Source organism: Salmo salar, unplaced genomic scaffold, assembly GCF_965601325.2.
Source record: "Salmo salar unplaced genomic scaffold, fSalSal1 ptg000221l, whole genome shotgun sequence".
Lineage (NCBI taxonomy): Eukaryota > Metazoa > Chordata > Actinopteri > Salmoniformes > Salmonidae > Salmo > Salmo salar.
In genome coordinates, this window is record NW_027675333.1 from 2,087,473 (window position 1) to 2,106,068 (window position 18,596).

Below are 18,596 nucleotides of genomic sequence, written 5' to 3' on the forward strand. Positions count from 1 at the left end.
AGTTAGGCATGCCCTTCACCCTTATACAACACAAAGACCTAGTGCCAGGTGAAATAGAGGGGAGGAGTGCTTCGTCAGGGTCCTTTGACGAAAGAATTTACATTGATAGCATTGGGGTTCCAAGGGGGGTGCCTGATGAGTTTAAAGCTAGGAATCAGATATGGGCTGGATTGGAATCAAGTCTTTTTTGGTGGTCGACTCTCAATAAAAATGTGGATTGGATAAATTACATTTATTATAACCAACAGCGTTTCATCAACTATACCAGAGAGGCAATTCAAGGGTTAGCAGAACAGACAGCTGCGACCACTTTAATGGTATTGCAGAATAGAATAGCTTTGGATATGCTTCTGGCTGAAAAGGGTGGTGTGTGTGTGATGTTCGGATCTGAATGCTGTACTTTCATCCCTGAGAACACAGCTCCAGATGGATCAGTGACCAAGGCCCTGGCCGGTCTAAACAATTTAGCTCAGGAGTTAGCCTGTTAGGGCTAGGGGGCAGTATTGACACGGCTGGACAAAAAACGTACCCGATTTAATCTGGTTACCACTCCTACCCAGTAACTAGAATATGCATATACTTATTACATATGGATAGAAAACACCCTAAAGTTTCTAAAACTGTTTGAATGGTGTCTGTGAGTATAACAGAACTCATTTGGCAGGCAAAAATCTGAGAAGGTTTCATTCAGGAAGTGGCCTGTCTGACAAGGTGTTGTTCTTCTTGTCTCTGTTTATTGAAGAGTGAGGATCTTAGCTGTCCCGTGACACTTCCTACGGCTGCCATAGGGTCTCAGAAGGCGGTAAAAAGCTGAATCGTGGCTTTGCAGGCTCTGGCTGAAAAAAAGTAGCGCGTTTGGGTAGTGGCTGGTTACAGTACTGTGAGACTCAGGCTCGTGCCCGCGTCGACCGAAAGCTTTGTTTACTTTCCTCTGTTTAGCTAAATGGACATTCCCGGTCGGAATATTATCGCTTTTTTACGAGAAAAATGGCATAAAAATGGATTTTAAACAGCGGTTGACATGCTTCGAAGTACGGTAATGGAATATTTAGATTTTTTTTGTCACGAATTGCGCCATGCGCGCGGCCCTGATTTACCATTTCAGATAGTGTCTGGGACGCACGAACAAAACGCCGCTATTCGGATATAACGATGGATTATTTTGGACCAAACCAACATTTGTTATTGAAGTAGCAGTCCTGGGAGTGCATTCTGACGAAGACAACAAAAGGTAATCAAACTTTTATAATAGTAAACCTGATATTGGTGAGTGCTAAACTTGCCGGGTGTCTAAATAGCTAGCCCGTGATGCCTGGGCTATGTACTTAGAATATTGCAAAATGTGCTTTCACCAAAAAGCTATTTTAAAATCGGACATATCGAGTGCATAGAGGAGTTCTGTATCTATAATTCTTAAAATAATTGTTATGCTTTTTGTGAACGTTTATCGTGAGTAACTTAGCAAATTCCTCCGGAAGTTTGCGGGGGGTATGCTAGTTCTGAACGTCACATGCTAATGTAAAAAGCTGTTTTTTGATATAAATATGAACTTAATTGAACAAAACATGCATGTATTGTATAACATAATGTCCTAGGTGTGTCATCTGATGAAGATCATCAAAGGTTATTGCTGCATTTAGCTGTGATTTGGGTTTATGTGACATTATATGCTAGCTTGAAAAATGGGTGTCTGATTATTTCTGGCTGGGTACTCTGCTGACATAATCTAATGTTTTGCTTTCATTGTAAAGCCTTTTTGAAATCGTACAGTGTGGTTAGATTAACGAGAGTCTTGTCTTTAAAATGGTGTAAAATAGTCATATGTTTGAGAAATTGAAGTAATAGCATTTCTAAGGTATTTGAATATCGCGGTTAGGTCAACAGATAAGGACAAACTGTTCCCATCATAGCCCTTACAAAACCTTTTACAACTGATTCATCACTGTCATACCTTATAGGGTCCAGAGTTTTCCTGGTTAGGTCAACAGGTAAGGACAACCTCTGGGCCCCAGTGCAAAAAAATCCCCCCCCCCACTCTGGGACCTATGGTTGCCACCAGTCTGCTTGCCGTTGTCAGTTATCGTCAGGTACTGTATGTGGATGATCAGGGCTTTATTCAGAAAAAGTTTCTTGGGCTACTTTGATTTGCCAAGTGGGCGAGATGTGAATTCCGTGTTTATCTTCATGGACAAACTTGTTGTTCAAACCTACGATGGCTCAGCTTCAAGGGAACGTATCTGCTGTCTGTATTTCCAGCTGAGTCCCCTCCTGTTCCATGGTTTAACAAGCGATGACCACTCCACTACCATTGTCAACTACCTCCTCACATGAACTGGAAGCCACGTCTCATGTGGCCCACTCATCCACTGGCACATTGAATGTTTCCTCTCTAAGCACAGTGAGGGAACCCCTGTCAATTTTTCTCTCATTACTTTATGTAGAGTCAATCACAATCACAATCACATTATTACACATCTATTTGACTCCTTGCTTGGAGTAACTCATTCTTAGCTCTTTTGTCTCACTGTGTAGTGTTTTTGTGTTATTGTCTTCCCAGTCAAATCCTGTCCTGCACTGGTCAAGTCTCTGAACACCTCAACTCATGCCTCATACCCTCATTCAATCACTGCTGTGATCCCTTCCCAAAATGGTGTAAGTAGCCCTCTCATTCCTATTCCCCATAATATTGTACTGTAAGTGTCTTTATTAAATGCTTTAGGTTAAAATAATTACTCTTTGACGATTTTTGAAACACATTTTGACGTCTCTGTGGATCTCCCATCCTCCTCAACAACAGAAATGTCTAATAACGTCTAATACAATTCATCATTAATAATTCTGCAAGTTTTCTGTGTCCAGAAGCCTGATTCTACTCACTGTGGTAGTGTGGAAGTGTTGAGCTGTATTATTTGACCTGTGGTCCTGTTGTCCCCAGTCCCAGTGGTGAAGATAATGTCTTAATTGAGCTTCTTGTCTGTGACTGAGATACGTAATCTGCACATTTACTAAAACGTCAGCTCTCATCTCTCCCAATGTTCTCCATGTCAAACCATGAAGGCCGGGTAGTTTTTTTTCATGATTGCAACCCAGGTCATTTTAGTCGGCTGGCCCTCGCTACATATTCATCGCCAGACCCACTGGCTCCAGGTCATCTATAAGTCTTTGCTAGGTAAAGCTCCGCCTTATCTCAGCTCACTGGTCACGATAACAACACCCACCCGTAGCACGCGCTCCAGCAGGTACATCTCACTGGTCACCCCCAAAGCCTACACCTCCTTTGGCTGCCTTTCCTTCCAGTTCTCTGCAGCCAATGACTGGAACTAAGTGCAAAAATCGCTGAAGCTGGAGACTTATATTTCCCTCACTAACTTTAAACATCAGCTATCTGAGCAGCTAACCGATTTCTGCAGCTGTACATAGGCCATCTGTAAATATCCCACCCAATCTACCTACCTCATCCCCATATTGTTTTTTTTTACTTTGCTGCTCTTTTGGACACCATTATTTCTACTTGCACATCATCATCTGCTCATCTCTCACTCCAGTGTTAATCTGCTAAATTGTGATTACTTTGCTACTACGGCATATTTATTGCCATACCTCCTCACGCCATTTGCACACACTGTATATAGACTTTCTTTTTTCTATTGTGTTGACTGTACGCTTGTTTATTACATGTAATTCTGTGTTGTTGTTTCTGTCGCACTGCTTTGCTTTATCTTGGCCAGGTCGCAGTTGTAAATGAGAACTTGTTCTCAACTGGCCTACCTGGTTAAATAAAGGTGAAATAATAAAAATAAAAAGATGCTATATCATAATGAATCAGATTACATGGAGAGGGGGGACCTGATCCTAGATCAGAATGAATCAGATTACATGGAGAGGAGGGACCTGATCCTAGATCATAATGAATCAGATTACATGGAGAGAGGGGACCTGATCCTATATCATAATGAATCAGATTACATGGAGAGGGGGGACCTGATCCTATATCATAATGAATCAGATTACATGGAGATGGGGGACCTGATCCTATATCATAATGAATCAGATTACATGGAGAGGGGGGGACCTGATCCTAGATCATAATGAATCAGATTACATGGAGAGGAGGGACCTGATCCTAGATCATAATGAATCAGATTACATGGAGAGGGGGACCTGATCCTATATCATAATGAATCAGATTACATGGAGAGGGGGGACCTGATCCTAGATCATAATTAATGATCAGTTGGTGAGGGTAGACTTGGAGGCTGCTTACCTGACATGAAGTCTTTATTTTTCATGTCCTATCCCCTACCTTCCCATACCCCCTCCATTCCCCTACCTTCCCTATATCCCCTCCTCTACCCCACCTTCCCTATACCATTCCTCCTCTCCCCTACCTTCCCTATACCCCCCTCCTCTCCCCTACCTTTCCTATACCCCCTCCTCTCCCCTACCTTCCCTATACCCCCTCCTCTCCCTTCCCTATACCCCCCTCCTCTCCCCTACCTTCCCAATACCCCCCTCCTCTCCCCTACCTTCCCTATACCCCCCTCCTCTCCCCTACCTTCCCTATACCCCACCTCCTCTCCCCTACCTTCCCTATACCCCCTCCTCTCCCCTACCTTCCCTATACCCCCTCCTCTCCCCTACCTTCCCTATACCCCCCTCCTCTCCCCTACCTTCCCTATACCCCCCCCCCTATTATGTTGGACCATCATGTTTATTTGTTTGAATCTTGTCTTTGTTTGTGATCTGGTTAGAAGAGAATGACTCCTCAACCCAAGAGGCCCTGGAGCAGCTGTGATCAGGTTAGAAGAGAATGACTCCTCAACCCAAGAGGCCCTGGAGCAGCAGTGATCAGGTTAGAAGAGAATGACTCCTCAACCCAAGAGGTCCTGGAGCAGCTGTGATCAGGTTAGAAGAGAATGACTCCTCAACCCAAGAGGCCCTGGAGCAGCAGTGATCAGGTTAGAAGAGAATGACTCCTCAACCCAAGAGGCCCTGGAGCAGCTGTGATCAGGTTAGAAGAGAATGACTCCTCAACCCAAGAGGTCCTGGAGCAGCTGTGATCAGGTTAGAAGAGAATGACTCCTCAACCCAAGAGGCCCTGGAGCAGCTGTGATGAGGTTAGAAGAGAATGACTCCTCAACCCAAGAGGCCCTGGAGCAGCTGTGATCAGGTTAGAAGAGAATGACTCCTCAACCCAAGAGGCCCTGGAGCAGCTGTGAGAGAGCAGCAGTGTGGAAGTATTTGGGGAAATTTAAGGAAGGTTTCCTGGAAAAGAGGATTGACTGTTACGTAAAGGGTCAGAGCCACTGAGTGGACAAAATATTAAGGATACCTTCCTAATATTGAGTTGCGCCTGGTCAGTTTGTCATGGAAAGAAAGGTGTCCTTAATGTTTTGTGTAAATTACATAATAACTATACATTTATGGATTGATTTATATAGCCTATTGTTTTCTATTTATTCAACCTGCCATCTACCCACCTGGGGACTGAGGGTTATGAGAGAACCCCCACATCACTAGCTTCTCTTTATTCAACCTGCCATCTACTCACCTGGGGACTGAGGGTTATGAGAGAACCCCCACATCACTAGCTTCTCTTTATTCAACCTGCCATCTACCCACCTGGGGACTGAGGGTTATGAGAGAACCCCCACATCACTAGCTTGCAGGTTCTGCAGCCTTGTAAAGATAAGGAGGGGATGAATGGGAGGCAGGTTGGCATTTATTGTCATGAATCTTGCCCTGGAGGCAGGTTGGTATTTATTGTCATGAATCTTGTTCTGGAGGCAGGTTGGCATTTATTGTCATGAATCTTGTTCTGGAGGCAGGTTGGCATTTATTGTCATGAATCTTGTTCTGGAGGCAGGTTGGCATTTATTGTCATGAATCTTGCCCTGGAGGCAGGTTGGCATTTATTGGTATGAATCTTGCCCTCTAGGCAGTTCAGCAAAGTATTCACTAGCTGGCACAGGCACAAAGTAATACAATCAGATTTTAATCCTTACCTCAACCCTAACCACACTGCTAATCCTTCCCTTAAATTAAGACCATAAAACAACATTATTTTCCACAGCCAATTCTGACTTTGCAGCTGACATATCTAGAGGAAATCGCACAGTTCTGCCTCCAGGTCAAGATTCATGACAAACGTCAACATGAGACAGGGAGAAGCAATGTAAAAATCAATAACGAAATTGTTTTCACAATAAACATGCTTTTTCTTGTTTCAAGTATGTTTTATTATGAAAAGTACAATATATCCATGTATACTTGTACAACTATGGAGCGTATGTCCACATATAATTGTACAATTTGTTTTTCCAACATAAAAGACAAGAAATGATCACATTGGTATTTTAACAGTGTTATTGTAAGAGTTTAAATGTTTAAACAGAGGATACATCTAAAACAGGATAAAACAAGTGCAGTATGTTGTGAGAATGTTACTTTAACGTCGACTCATAACGTCACACTATAACTTCATGGGAGTCTTGTGGAAAGACTAACGGTGTTATTGTAAGAGGTCATGGGTCAAGGTCCTCACAATTATAGGAAGATGCGCATGTGTGTGTGTATGTGTCCTGTTTGTGTGTGTGTGTGTGTGTGTGTGTGTGTGTGTGTGTGTGTGTGTGTGTGTGTGTCCAGTGTGTGTGTGTCCAGTGTGTGTGTGTGTGTGTGAGTCCAGTGTGTGTGTGTTTGTTTGTCTAGTGTGTGTGTGTGTGTGTGTGTGTTTGTCCAGTGTGTGTGTGTGTGTGTGTGTGTTTGTTTTTGTCCAGTGTGTGTGTGTGTGTGTGTGTTTGTCCAGTGTGTGTGTGTGTGTTTGTCCAGTGTGTGTGTGTGTGTGTGTTTGTCCAGTGTGTGTGTGTGTGTGTTTGTCCAGTGTGTGTGTGTGTGTGTGTTTGTCCAGTGTGTGTGTGTGTGTGTGTTTGTCCAGTGTGTGTGTGTGTGTGTCCAGTGTGTGTGTGTGTGTGTCCAGTGTGTGTGTGTGTGTGTCCAGTGTGTGTGTGTGTGTTTGTCCAGTGTGTGTGTGTGTTTGTCCAGTGTGTGTGTGTGTGTGTGTGTGTGTGTTTGTCCAGTTTGTGTGTGTGTGTTTGTCCAGTGTGTGTGTGTGTGTGTTTGTGTGTGTGTTTGTCCAGTGTGTGTGTGTGTGTGTTTGTCCAGTGTGTGTGTGTGTGTGTGTTTGTCCAGTGTGTGTGTGTGTGTGTTTGTCCAGTGTGTGTGTGTGTGTGTGTGTGTTTGTCCAGTGTGTGTGTGTGTGTGTGTGTTTGTCCAGTGTGTGTGTGTGTGTGTGTTTGTCCAGTGTGTGTGTGTGTGTGTGTGTGTGTTTGTCCAGTGTGTGTGTGTGTGTGTGTGTTTGTCCAGTGTGTGTGTGTGTGTGTGTTTGTCCAGTGTGTGTGTGTGTGTGTGTCCAGTGTGTGTGTGTCCAGTGTGTGTGTGTCCAGTGTGTGTGTGTGTGTGTGTCCAGTGTGTGTGTGTGTGTCCAGTGTGTGTGTGTGTGTGTCCAGTGTGTGTGTGTGTGTCCAGTGTGTGTGTGTGTGTGTCCAGTGTGTGTGTGTGTGTGTCCAGTGTGTGTGTGTGTCCAGTGTGTGTGTGAGTCCAGTGTGTGTGTGTTTGTCTAGTGTGTGTGTCCAGTGTGTGTGTGTCTGTGTGTATCCAGTGTTTGTGTGTGTGTGTGTCCAGTGTGTGTGTTTGTCCACTTTGTTTGTCCAGTGTGTGTGTGTGTCCAGTGTGTGTGTGTGTGTGTGTGTATTTTTGTTTGACCAGTGTGTGTGTGTGTGTGTCCAGTGTGTGTGTGTGTGTGTGTGTGTGTGTGTGTGTGTGTCCAGTGTGTGTGTGTGTGTGTGTGTGTGTCCAGTGTGTGTGTGTGTATGTGTGTGAGTGTGTGTGTGTTTTCGTTTGTCCAGTGTGTGTGTGTGTGTGTAAGTGTGTGTGTGTGTGTGTGTGTGTGTGTGTCCAGTGTGTGTGTGTGTGTGTGTGTGTGTGTGTGTGTGTGTGTGTGTGTGTGTCCAGTGTGTGTGTGTGTGTGTGTGTCCAGTTATTATTTCAGGGACACTGAAGAGCCAACATCCCAAACCCCAAACCCTGGATAGAGGGGCTCAGTGAATGTGGAGGTGAATGTGATCAGGTGGGTCAGTGTGTCAGAGGAGGCTCTATAGAAGGACAGAGTGCCGGCTGACCAGTCCAGATACACTCCTACTCTGTGGGAGCTGGAGGGGGGGACGTCTATGGTAGTGGAGTTATTATTATACCAGCTGGAGGAGGGGACGTCTATGGTAGTGGAGTTATTATTATGCCTGGCAGAGTAACTGTTGTCATAGCAGAACAGACACCAGGACTTGTCATTGTATCCAAGCCAACAGTCCTTACTCCTTCCTCTCCTGCTGATTCCTTTATATGTCACTCCTATACCAGCCCAACTCCCACTCCACTCTACCTCCCAGTAACAGCGCCCAGTCAGACCCTCTCTACACAGCACCTGTCCCCAGTCCTCAAATCTCTCTGGGTGATCAGGATACGGCTGCTCCTCTGTCCTACATGTCACCTTTCTGTTCTCCTCAGACAGAGAGAGGAGTCTGTTTACTGTGTTTGGGTCCAGTGTGAGATCACAGACATCTGATGGATGAAACCAGACACAATATTAGAAATCATCATCATTCACATTAGAATGTTAACTCACTTTTCACTAATTCATTTAATGTAGATGTTTCTAGGTATCAAAAGGAGAAGTTAAGGTAACTTGAGACTTGTTGAATGATCATATGTTATACTGTATGGTAATATAATACACACTTATTCACATTAATTACACACACACACACACACACACACACACACACACACACACACCACACACACACATCAACTCTTTGTAAACGTTGGTGTCCCTGATTTCTGCTTCTGTAGAACTACAGATGATATTTAATATGACCAAGTCAGTAATGATGGTGGTCTTTGACTTAACTTGAATTAAGACTTATTCTTAGTCATATTCTTCACAGCAGTCAACACTCACATTTTCTAAGTCCAGGTTTCATTCTGTTCTCTCCACCATGTTCCACACTGTAGCGGTAAGCAGAAGAACAGACAGTCATTGAGGGATACACCTGAACTCTCACACACACACACACACACACACACAGCATATAGCTTTGTCCAAGTGGTGGTCAGAATGTTTGTATTAACTAGCCTGAAAAGTCAAACATGTCTGATATGAACATTGACATAAACCCTCTACATACTTGAGTTTCTCCAGTCTGCAGTGTGGATCCTCCAGTCCAGCAGAGAGCAGTCTGACTCCTGAGTCTCCTGGGTGATTGTAGCTCAGGTCCAGCTCTCTCAGGTGTGAGGGGTTTGACCTCAGAGCTGAGACCAGAGAAGCACAGCCTTCCTCTGTGACTAGACAGCCTGACAGCCTGCAAAGAGTCAAATCATATTAAAATCACACTGATATTCTTTGGTGGTGAAAATAGTGGCAGTATATTTCTTCAACATATTCAGATATATCAGTCATGAAACCTTTCATATCTATTCAGAAATGAATGTATCATATTACAAATTATCAATGTGTTACCTGCAGATAGAAACATATATAGTACAAATATTTGAGTAGACTGACCAGACCAGTTTAAAAGCAGTATCAGTCAAAAGACAGACAGTGAGGTATCAGATTTAGATTGTATTGAGTATACAGTCCACACCATAGCTATTTTGACAGTGAAGATAACAATTTAAATGTGGTTCTAAACTCTAACATTTTGGATTTCAGATCAAATGTTTCATATGAGGTGACAGTATATAATGTCACCTTTTATTTGAGGATATTTTCATACATATCTGTTTCATTATTTAGAAAAATGAAAGCACTTTATGTATCTAGTCCCCCTATTTAAAGAAGTCATATGTTTTCTGACCAATTCACTCATAGTGGCTTAAAGTAGTCACAAGTTGAGTATTTGATCCGATATTCCTTGAACGCAGCGACTACATCAAGCTTGTGACTCAAACTCGTTGATTGATTTTTCAGTTTGTTTTGGTTGTGTTTTGGGTTGTGTTTTGCCCAATATTAAAATGGTGGATGGTGTAACGTCTGCTTCCAGCTCACACTCTCAAACACGTAGATCCCCCTGAACGCAGCTCACTCTCCAGATCCCAGTCACCTGAATTCTGATCACCTGTTCACACACCTGTATGTCATTATCAAACTCTATTTAGTTCAGTTCTTTGCACCCCCATCATTGTGATGTAATGTTTGATTTGCGACACACGGCTATTCGGAGCGCTGAGTTTCCTTTAATTTACTCCTCCCGTGTATGATAGTTTTTGCCTGCCTCCCTAACGACGCCTTTTGCCTATTCCCTGCCTGTACCTTAGCCCATTGGATTTCCTGTTATCAACCTATTCCCTGCCTGTACCTTAGCCCATTGGATTTCCTGTTATCAACCTATTCCCTGCCTGTACCTTAGCCCATTGGATTTCCTGTTATCAACCTATTCCCTGCCTGTACCTTAGCCCATTGGATTTCCTGTTATCAACCTATTCCCTGCCTGTACCTTAGCCCATTGGATTTCCTGTTATCAACCTATTCCCTGCCTGTACCTTAGCCCATTGGATTTCCTGTTATCAACCTATTCCCTGCCTGTACCTTAGCCTATTGGATTTCCTGTTATCAACCTATTGCCTGATCTCCCGGACCACGGCCTTTTCCCTGCCTGTTGCATTTTTGGACCCTTTTTGATCTTCTGCCTGCCCCTGGACCTGTGGTCCTTTACAATAAACACCTGCTGAGCCCTGCACTTGAAACCAGCTCTCTGTCTCCCATCGTGTTCATTACAGATGGTGACTGGAGTCATTTTATTTATAAGTGAGTAGATAACATGTTTCTAAACACTACTAAAAGCATCCTGATGATGCCATGATTAAGAGAAATCATGAATGAATCATGAATAATAGTGAGAAAGTTACAGAAGCTACAATAAAACATGCTAACCTCTCACCATTACCAATAACAGAGGCTACAACAAAACATGCTAACCTCTCACCATTACCAATAACAGAGACTACAACAAAACATGCTAACCTCTCACCATTACCAATAACAGAGGCTACAACAAAACATGCTAACCTCTCACCATTATCAATAACAGAGGCTACAACAAAACATGCTAACCTCTCACCATAACCAATAACAGAGGCTACAACAAAACAGGCTAACCTCTCACCATTACCAATAACAGAGGCTACAACAAAACATGCTAACCTCTCACCATTATCAATAACAGAGGCTACAACAAAACATGCTAACCTCTCACCATAACCAATAACAGAGGCTACAACAAAACAGGCTAACCTCTCACCATTACCAATAACAGAGGCTACAACAAAACATGCTAACCTCTCACCATTACCAATAACAGAGGCTACAACAACACATGCTAACCTCTCACCATTACCAATAACAGAGGCTACAACAACACATGCTAACCTCTCACCATTACCAATAACAGAGACTACAACAAAACATGCTAACCTCTCACCATCACCAATAACAGAGGCTCATTCCTCATTATTCACAATTAATTCCTGATTATTCATAATCATGGTAGCATCCACATGAATGTAGAAGTGTTCAGAAACATCTATTCTTACTGACAATACAAGTGAAGTGACTCCAAAATGACAGGACATTATTCACCATTCAGTTTCTATTAGGAAAAACATCATCCAAAACACAACCAAGACAAACTGTAAATGAATTCAACAAGTTAGTAGAATCACAGGCTTGATGTAATCACTGCAGGCATGGAATATGGGACTAAATACTAAACTTATGATTAAATAAATTTGTCCAAATAATTAAGACTTCTTCAAATGGGAGAACTAAACTCAGCAATAAAAGAAACGTCCTCTCACTGTCATTTGCGTTTATTTTCAGAAAACTTAACATGTGTAAATATTTGTATGAACATAACAAGATTCAACAACTGAGACATAAACTGAACAAGTTCCACAGACATGTGACTAACAGAAATGGAATAATGTGTCCCTGAACAAAGGGGGGGGGGTCAAAATCAAAAGTAACAGTCAGTATCTGGTGTGGCCACCAGCTGCATCAAGAACTGCAGTGCATCTCTTCCTCATGGACTGCACCAGATTTGCCAGTTCTTGATGTGAGATTACCCCACTCTTCCACCAAGGCACCTGCAAGTTCCTGGACATTTCTGGGGGGAATGGCCCTAGCCCTCACCCTCCGATCCAACAGGTCCCAGATGTGCTCAATGGGACTGAGATTTCGGGCTCTTCGCTGGCCATGGCAGAACACTGACATTCCTGTCTTGCAGGAAATCACGCACAGAACATGCTGTATGGCTGGTGGCATTGTCATGCTGGAGGGTCATGTCAGGATGAGCCTGCAGGAAGGGTACCACATGAGAGAGGAGGATGTCTTCCCTGTAACGCACAGCATTGAGATTGCCTGCAATGACATCAAGCTCAGTCCGATGATGCTGTGACACACTGCCCCAGACCATGACGGACCCTCCACCTCCAAATCAATCCCGCTCCAGAGTACAGGCCTCGGTGTAACGCTCATTCCTTCGACGATAAACGCGAATCCGACCCTCACCCCTGGTGAGCCAAAACCTCGACTCGTCAGTGAAGAGCACTTTTTGACAGTCCTGTCTGGTCCAGCAACGGTGGGTTTGTGCCCATAGGCGACGTTGTTGCCGGTGATGTCTGGTGAGGACCTGCCTTACAACAGGCCTACAAGCCCTCAGCCCAGCCTCTCTCAGCCTATTGAGGACAGTCTGAGCACTGATGGAGGGATTGTGCATTCCTGGTGTAACTCGGGCAGTTGTTGCCATCCTGTACCTGTCCCGCAGGTGTGATGTTCAGATGTACCGATCCTGCGCAGGTGTTGTTACACATGGTCTGCCACTGTGAGGACGAACAGCTGTCCGTCCTGTCTCCCTGTAGCGCTGTCTTAGGCGTCTCATAGTACGGACATTGCAATTTATTGCCCTGGCCACATTTGCAGTCCTCATGCCTCCTTGCAGCATGCCTAATGCACGTTCACACAGATGAGCAGGGACTCTAGGCATCTTTCTTTGGGTGTTTTTCAGAGTCAGTAGAAAGGCCTCTTTAGTGTCCTAAGTTATCATAACTGTGACCTTCATTGCCTACCGTCTGTAAGCTGTTAGTGTCTTAAGGACCATTCCACAGGTGCATGTTCATTAATTGTTTATGGTTCATTGAACAAGCATGGGGAAACAGTGCTTAAACCCTTTTCAATAAAGATCTGTGAAGTTATTTTGATTTTTACGAATTATCTTTGAAAGACAGGGTCCTGAAAAAGGGATGTTTCTTTTTTTGCTGAGTTTAGATGCCGAAAGTGCTTTCATATCTAAAACGGTAAAAAATACAGTCTTGGCCAAAAGTTTTGAGAATGACACAAATATTAATTTTCACAAAGTCTGCTGCCTCAGTTTGTATGATGGCAATTTGCATATACTCGAGAATGTTATGAAGAGTGATCAGATCAATTGCAAATAATTGCCAAGTTCCTCTTTGCCATGCAAATGAACTGAATCCCCCAAAAACATTGCCACAAAAGGACCAGCTGACATCATGTCAGTGATTCTCTCGGTAACACAGGTGTGAGTGTTGACGAGGACAAGGCTGGAGATCACTCTGTCATGCTGATTGAGTTCGAATAACAGACTGGAAGCTTCAAAAGGAGGGTGGTGCTTGGAATCATTGTTCTCCCTCTGTCAACCATGGTTACCTGCAAGGAAACACGTGTCGTCATCATTGCTTTGCACAAAAAGGGCTTCACAGGCAAGGATATTGCTACCAGTAAGATTGCACCTAAATCAACCATTTATTGGATCATCAAGAACTTCAAGGAGAGCGGTTCAATTGTTGTGAAGAAGGCTTCAGGGCGCCCAAGAAAGTCCAGCAAACGCCAGGACTGTCTCCTAAAGTTGATTCAGCTGCGGGATCGGGGCACCACCAGTACAGAGCTTGCTCAGGAATGGCAGCAGGCAGGTGTGAGTTTTTCGGAGGATGGCCTGGTGTCAAGAAGGGCAGCAAAGAAGCCACTTCTCTCCAGGAAAAACATCAGGGACAGACTGATATTCTGAAAAAGGTACAGGGATTGGATTGCTGAGGACTGGGGTAAAGTCATTTTCTCTGATGAATCCCCTTTCCGATTGTTTGGGGCATCCGGAAAAAAGCTTGTCCGGAGAAGGCAAGGTGAGCGCTACCATCAGTCCTGTGTCATGCCAACAGTAAAGCATCCTGAGACCATTCATGTGTGGGGTTGCTTCTCAGCCAAGGGAGTGGGCTCACTCACAATTTTGCCTAAGAACACAGCCATGAATAAAGAATGGTACCAACACATCCTCCGAGAGCAACTTCTCCCAACCAGTCAGGAACAGTTTGGTGACGAACAATGCCTTTTCCAGCATGATGGAGCACCTTGCCATAAGGCAAAAGTGATAACTAAGTGGCTCTGGGAACAAAACATCGATATTTTGGGTCCATGGCCAGGAAACTCCCCAGACCTTAATCCCATTGAGAACTTGTGGTCAATCCTCAAGAGGCAGGTGGACAAACAAAAACCCACAAATTCTGACAAACTCCAAGCATTGATTATGCAAGAATGGGCTGCCATCAGTCAGGATGTGGCCCAGAAGTTAATTGACAGCATGCCAGGGCAGATTGCAGAGGTCTTGAAAAAGAAGGGTCAGCACTGCAAATATTGACTCATTGCTTCAACTTCATGTGATTGTCAATAAAAGCCTTTGACACTTATGAAATGCTTGTAATTATACTTCAGTATTCCATAGTAACATCTGACAAAAATATCTAAAGACACTGAAGCAGTAGACTTGTGAAAATTAATATTTGTGTCATTCTCAAAACTTTTGGCCACGACTGTATATGTATGAATACCTTTAAATAAAAGGTGACATTCTGTACTGTCACCTAATATGAAACATTCGATCTCAAATCCAAAATGCTGGAGCATAGCACCACATTTAAAACTGTAAGCTTCACTGTCCAAACATATATGGTGTGGACTATGTGTGTCTGGTAAACACATGTGGATCTGGTGAACAGTTATCACTTGTTGACCAACTACAGGAATACTGACCTCAGAGTCTCCAGTCTGCAGTGGGGATTCCCCAGTCCAGCAGAGAGCAGCTTCACTCCTGAATCCTTCAGGTCATTGTTACTCAGGTCCAGCTCTCTCAGGTGTGAGGGGTTTGACTCCAGAGCTGAGACCAGAGAAGCACAGCCTTCCTCTGTGACTCCACAGCCTGACAGCCTGCAAAGAGTCAAATCATATTAAAATCACACTGCTATGCTTTGGTGGTGAAAATAGAAGCAGTATATTTTTATTAACATATTCAGATACATCAGTCTCCTGAAACCTGCCATATATATTCATAAATTAATGTATCATTATTAGAAATGACAAATTATCAAAGTTTTGCCTGCAGATAGAAACATGTATAATACAAATATTTGAGTAGACTGACCAGACCAGTTTAAAAGCAGTATCAGTCAAAAGACAGACAGTGAGGTATCAGATTTAGATTGTATTGAGTATACAGTCCACACCATATCTATTTTGACAGTGAAGATAACAATTTAAATGTGGTTCTAAACTCTAACATTTTGGATTTCAGATCAAATGTTTCATGTGAGGTGACAGTATATAATGTCACCTTTTATTTGAGGATATTTTAATTCATATCTGTTTCACCATTTAGACAAATAAAAGCACTTTATGTATCTAGTCCCCCCATTTGAAGAAGTCATAAGTATTCTGACCAAATCACTCATAGTGTATTAAAATAGTCAAACGTTTAGTATTTGGTCCCATATTCCTTTAATGCAACAACTACATCAAGCTTGTGACTCAAAGTCGTGTGTTGCATTTGCAGTTTGTTTTGGTTGTGTTTTGGGTTATGTTTTGCACAATATTAAAATGGTGGATGTTTTCTGTCTAAGTGAGAAGATACATGCTGGAGCATAGCACCAAATTTAAAACTTTAAGCTTCACTGTCCAAACACATATGGTGTGGACTATGTGTGTCTGGTAAACACATGTGGATCTGGTGAACAGTTATCACTTGTTGACCAACTACAGGAATACTGACCTCAGAGTCTCCAGTTTACAGTGGGGATCCTCCAGTCCAGCAGAGAGCAGCTCCACTCCTGAATCCTTCAGGTCATTGTTACTCAGGTCCAGCTCTCTCAGGTGTGAGGGGTTTGACTCCAGAGCTGAGACCAGAGAAGCACAGCCTTCCTCTGTGACTAGACAGCCTGACAGCCTGCAAAGAGTCAAATCATATTAAAACCACACTGATATTCTTTGGTGGTGAAAATAGTAGCAGTATATTTTTTCAACATATTCAGATATATCAGTGTCCTGAAACCTTCCATATCTATTCAGAAATTAATGTATCATATTATAAATTACAAATTATCAAAGTTTTGCCTGCAGATAGAAACATGTATAATACAAATATTTGAGTAGACTGACCAGACCAGTTTAAAAGCAGTATCAGTCAAAAGACAGACAGTGAGGTATCAGATTTAGATTGTATTGAGTATACAGTCCACACCATATCTATTTTGACAGTGAAGATAACAATTTAAATGTGGTTCTAAACTCTAACATTTTGGATTTCAGATCAAATGTTTCATATGAGGTGACAGTATATAATGTCACCTTTTATTTGAGGATATTTTAATTCATATCTGTTTCACCATTTAGACAAATAAAAGCACTTTATGTATCTAGTCCCCCCATTTGAAGAAGTCATAAGTATTCTGACCAAATCACTCATAGTGTATTAAAATAGTCAAACGTTTAGTATTTGGTCCCATATTCCTTTAATGCAACAACTACATCAAGCTTGTGACTCAAAGTCGTGTGTTGCATTTGCAGTTTGTTTTGGTTGTGTTTTGGGTTATGTTTTGCACAATATTAAAATGGTGGATGTTTTCTGTCTAAGTGAGAAGATACATGCTGGAGCATAGCACCAAATTTAAAACTTTAAGCTTCACTGTCCAAACACATATGGTGTGGACTATGTGTGTCTGGTAAACACATGTGGATCTGGTGAACAGTTATCACTTGTTGACCAACTACAGGAATACTGACCTCAGAGTCTCCAGTTTACAGTGGGGATCCTCCAGTCCAGCAGAGACCAGCTTCACTCCTGAATCCTTCAGGTCATTGTTACTCAGGTCCAGCTCTCTCAGGTGTGAGGGGTTTGACTCCAGAGCTGAGACCAGAGAAGCACAGCCTTCCTCTGTGACTAGACAGCCTGACAGCCTGCAAAGAGTCAAATCATATTAAAACCACACTGATATTCTTTGGTGGTGAAAATAGTAGCAGTATATTTTTTTAACATATTCAGATATATCAGTGTCCTGAAACCTTCCATATCTATTCAGAAATTAATGTATCATATTATAAATTACAAATTATCAACGTTTTGCCTGCAGATAGAAACATGTATAGTACAAATATTTGAGTAGACTGACCAGACCAGTTTAAAAGCAGTATCAGTCAAAAGACAGACAGTGAGTTATCAGATTTAGATTGTATTGAGTATACAGTCCACACCATATCTATTTTGACAGTGAAGATAACATTTTAAATGTGGCTCTAAACTCCAACATTTTGGATTTGAGATCAAATGTTTCATTTGAGGTGACAGTATAAAATGTCACCTTTTATTTGAGGATATTTTCATACATATCTGTTTCACGTTTAAAAATGAAAGCACTTTATGTATCTAGTCCCCCTATTTGAAGAAGTCATAAGTATTTTGACCAATTCATTTATAGTGTATTAAAGTAGTCAATAGATTAGTGTTTGGTTGTAAACTAGTTGGTCTTATTTGCAGTTTGTTTTGGTTGTGTTTTGCACCAATAATAAAATGGTGGATGATGACTGGATAATTTTCTGTCTAAGTGAGTAGATAACATGTTTCTAAACACTAAATTAATCCTGATGATAACATGATTAATACAAATCATGAATGAATCATCAATAATAATGAGAGAGAAAGTTACAGAGTCTACAACAGAACATGCTAACCTCTCACCATTACCAATAACAGAGGCTACAACAAAACATGCTAACCACTCACCATTACCAATAACAGAGGCTACAACAAAACATGCTAACCACTCACCATTACCAATAACAGAGGCTACAACAAAACATGCTAACCTCTCACCATTACCAATAACAGAGACTACAACAAAACACGCTAACCTCTCACCATTACCAATAACAGAGGCTACAACAAAACATGCTAACCACTCACCATTACCAATAACAGAGGCTACAACAAAACATGCTAACCTCTCACCATTACCAATAACAGAGACTACAACAAAACATGCTAACCTCTCACCATTACCAATAACAGAGGATACAACAGAACATGCTAACCTCTCACCATTACCAATAACAGAGGCTACAACAAAACATGCTAACCTCTCACCATTACCAATAACAGAGGATACAACAGAACATGCTAACCTCTCACCATTACCAATAACAGAGA

The 18,596-nt window shown here is 42.4% G+C and overlaps 1 long non-coding RNA gene across 1 annotated transcript; it reads left to right on the forward strand.

Annotated features, from left to right (window-relative positions):
* The first annotated feature begins 1,358 nt into the window (after window positions 1-1,358).
* Window positions 1,359-4,803, forward strand: LOC145867192 (uncharacterized). The gene is made up of 3 exons (XR_014383254.1): window positions 1,359-2,398; window positions 2,558-2,652; window positions 4,752-4,803. It is a non-coding gene; the product is annotated as an uncharacterized LOC145867192 (long non-coding RNA).
* Window positions 4,804-18,596: the final 13,793 nt, after the last annotated feature.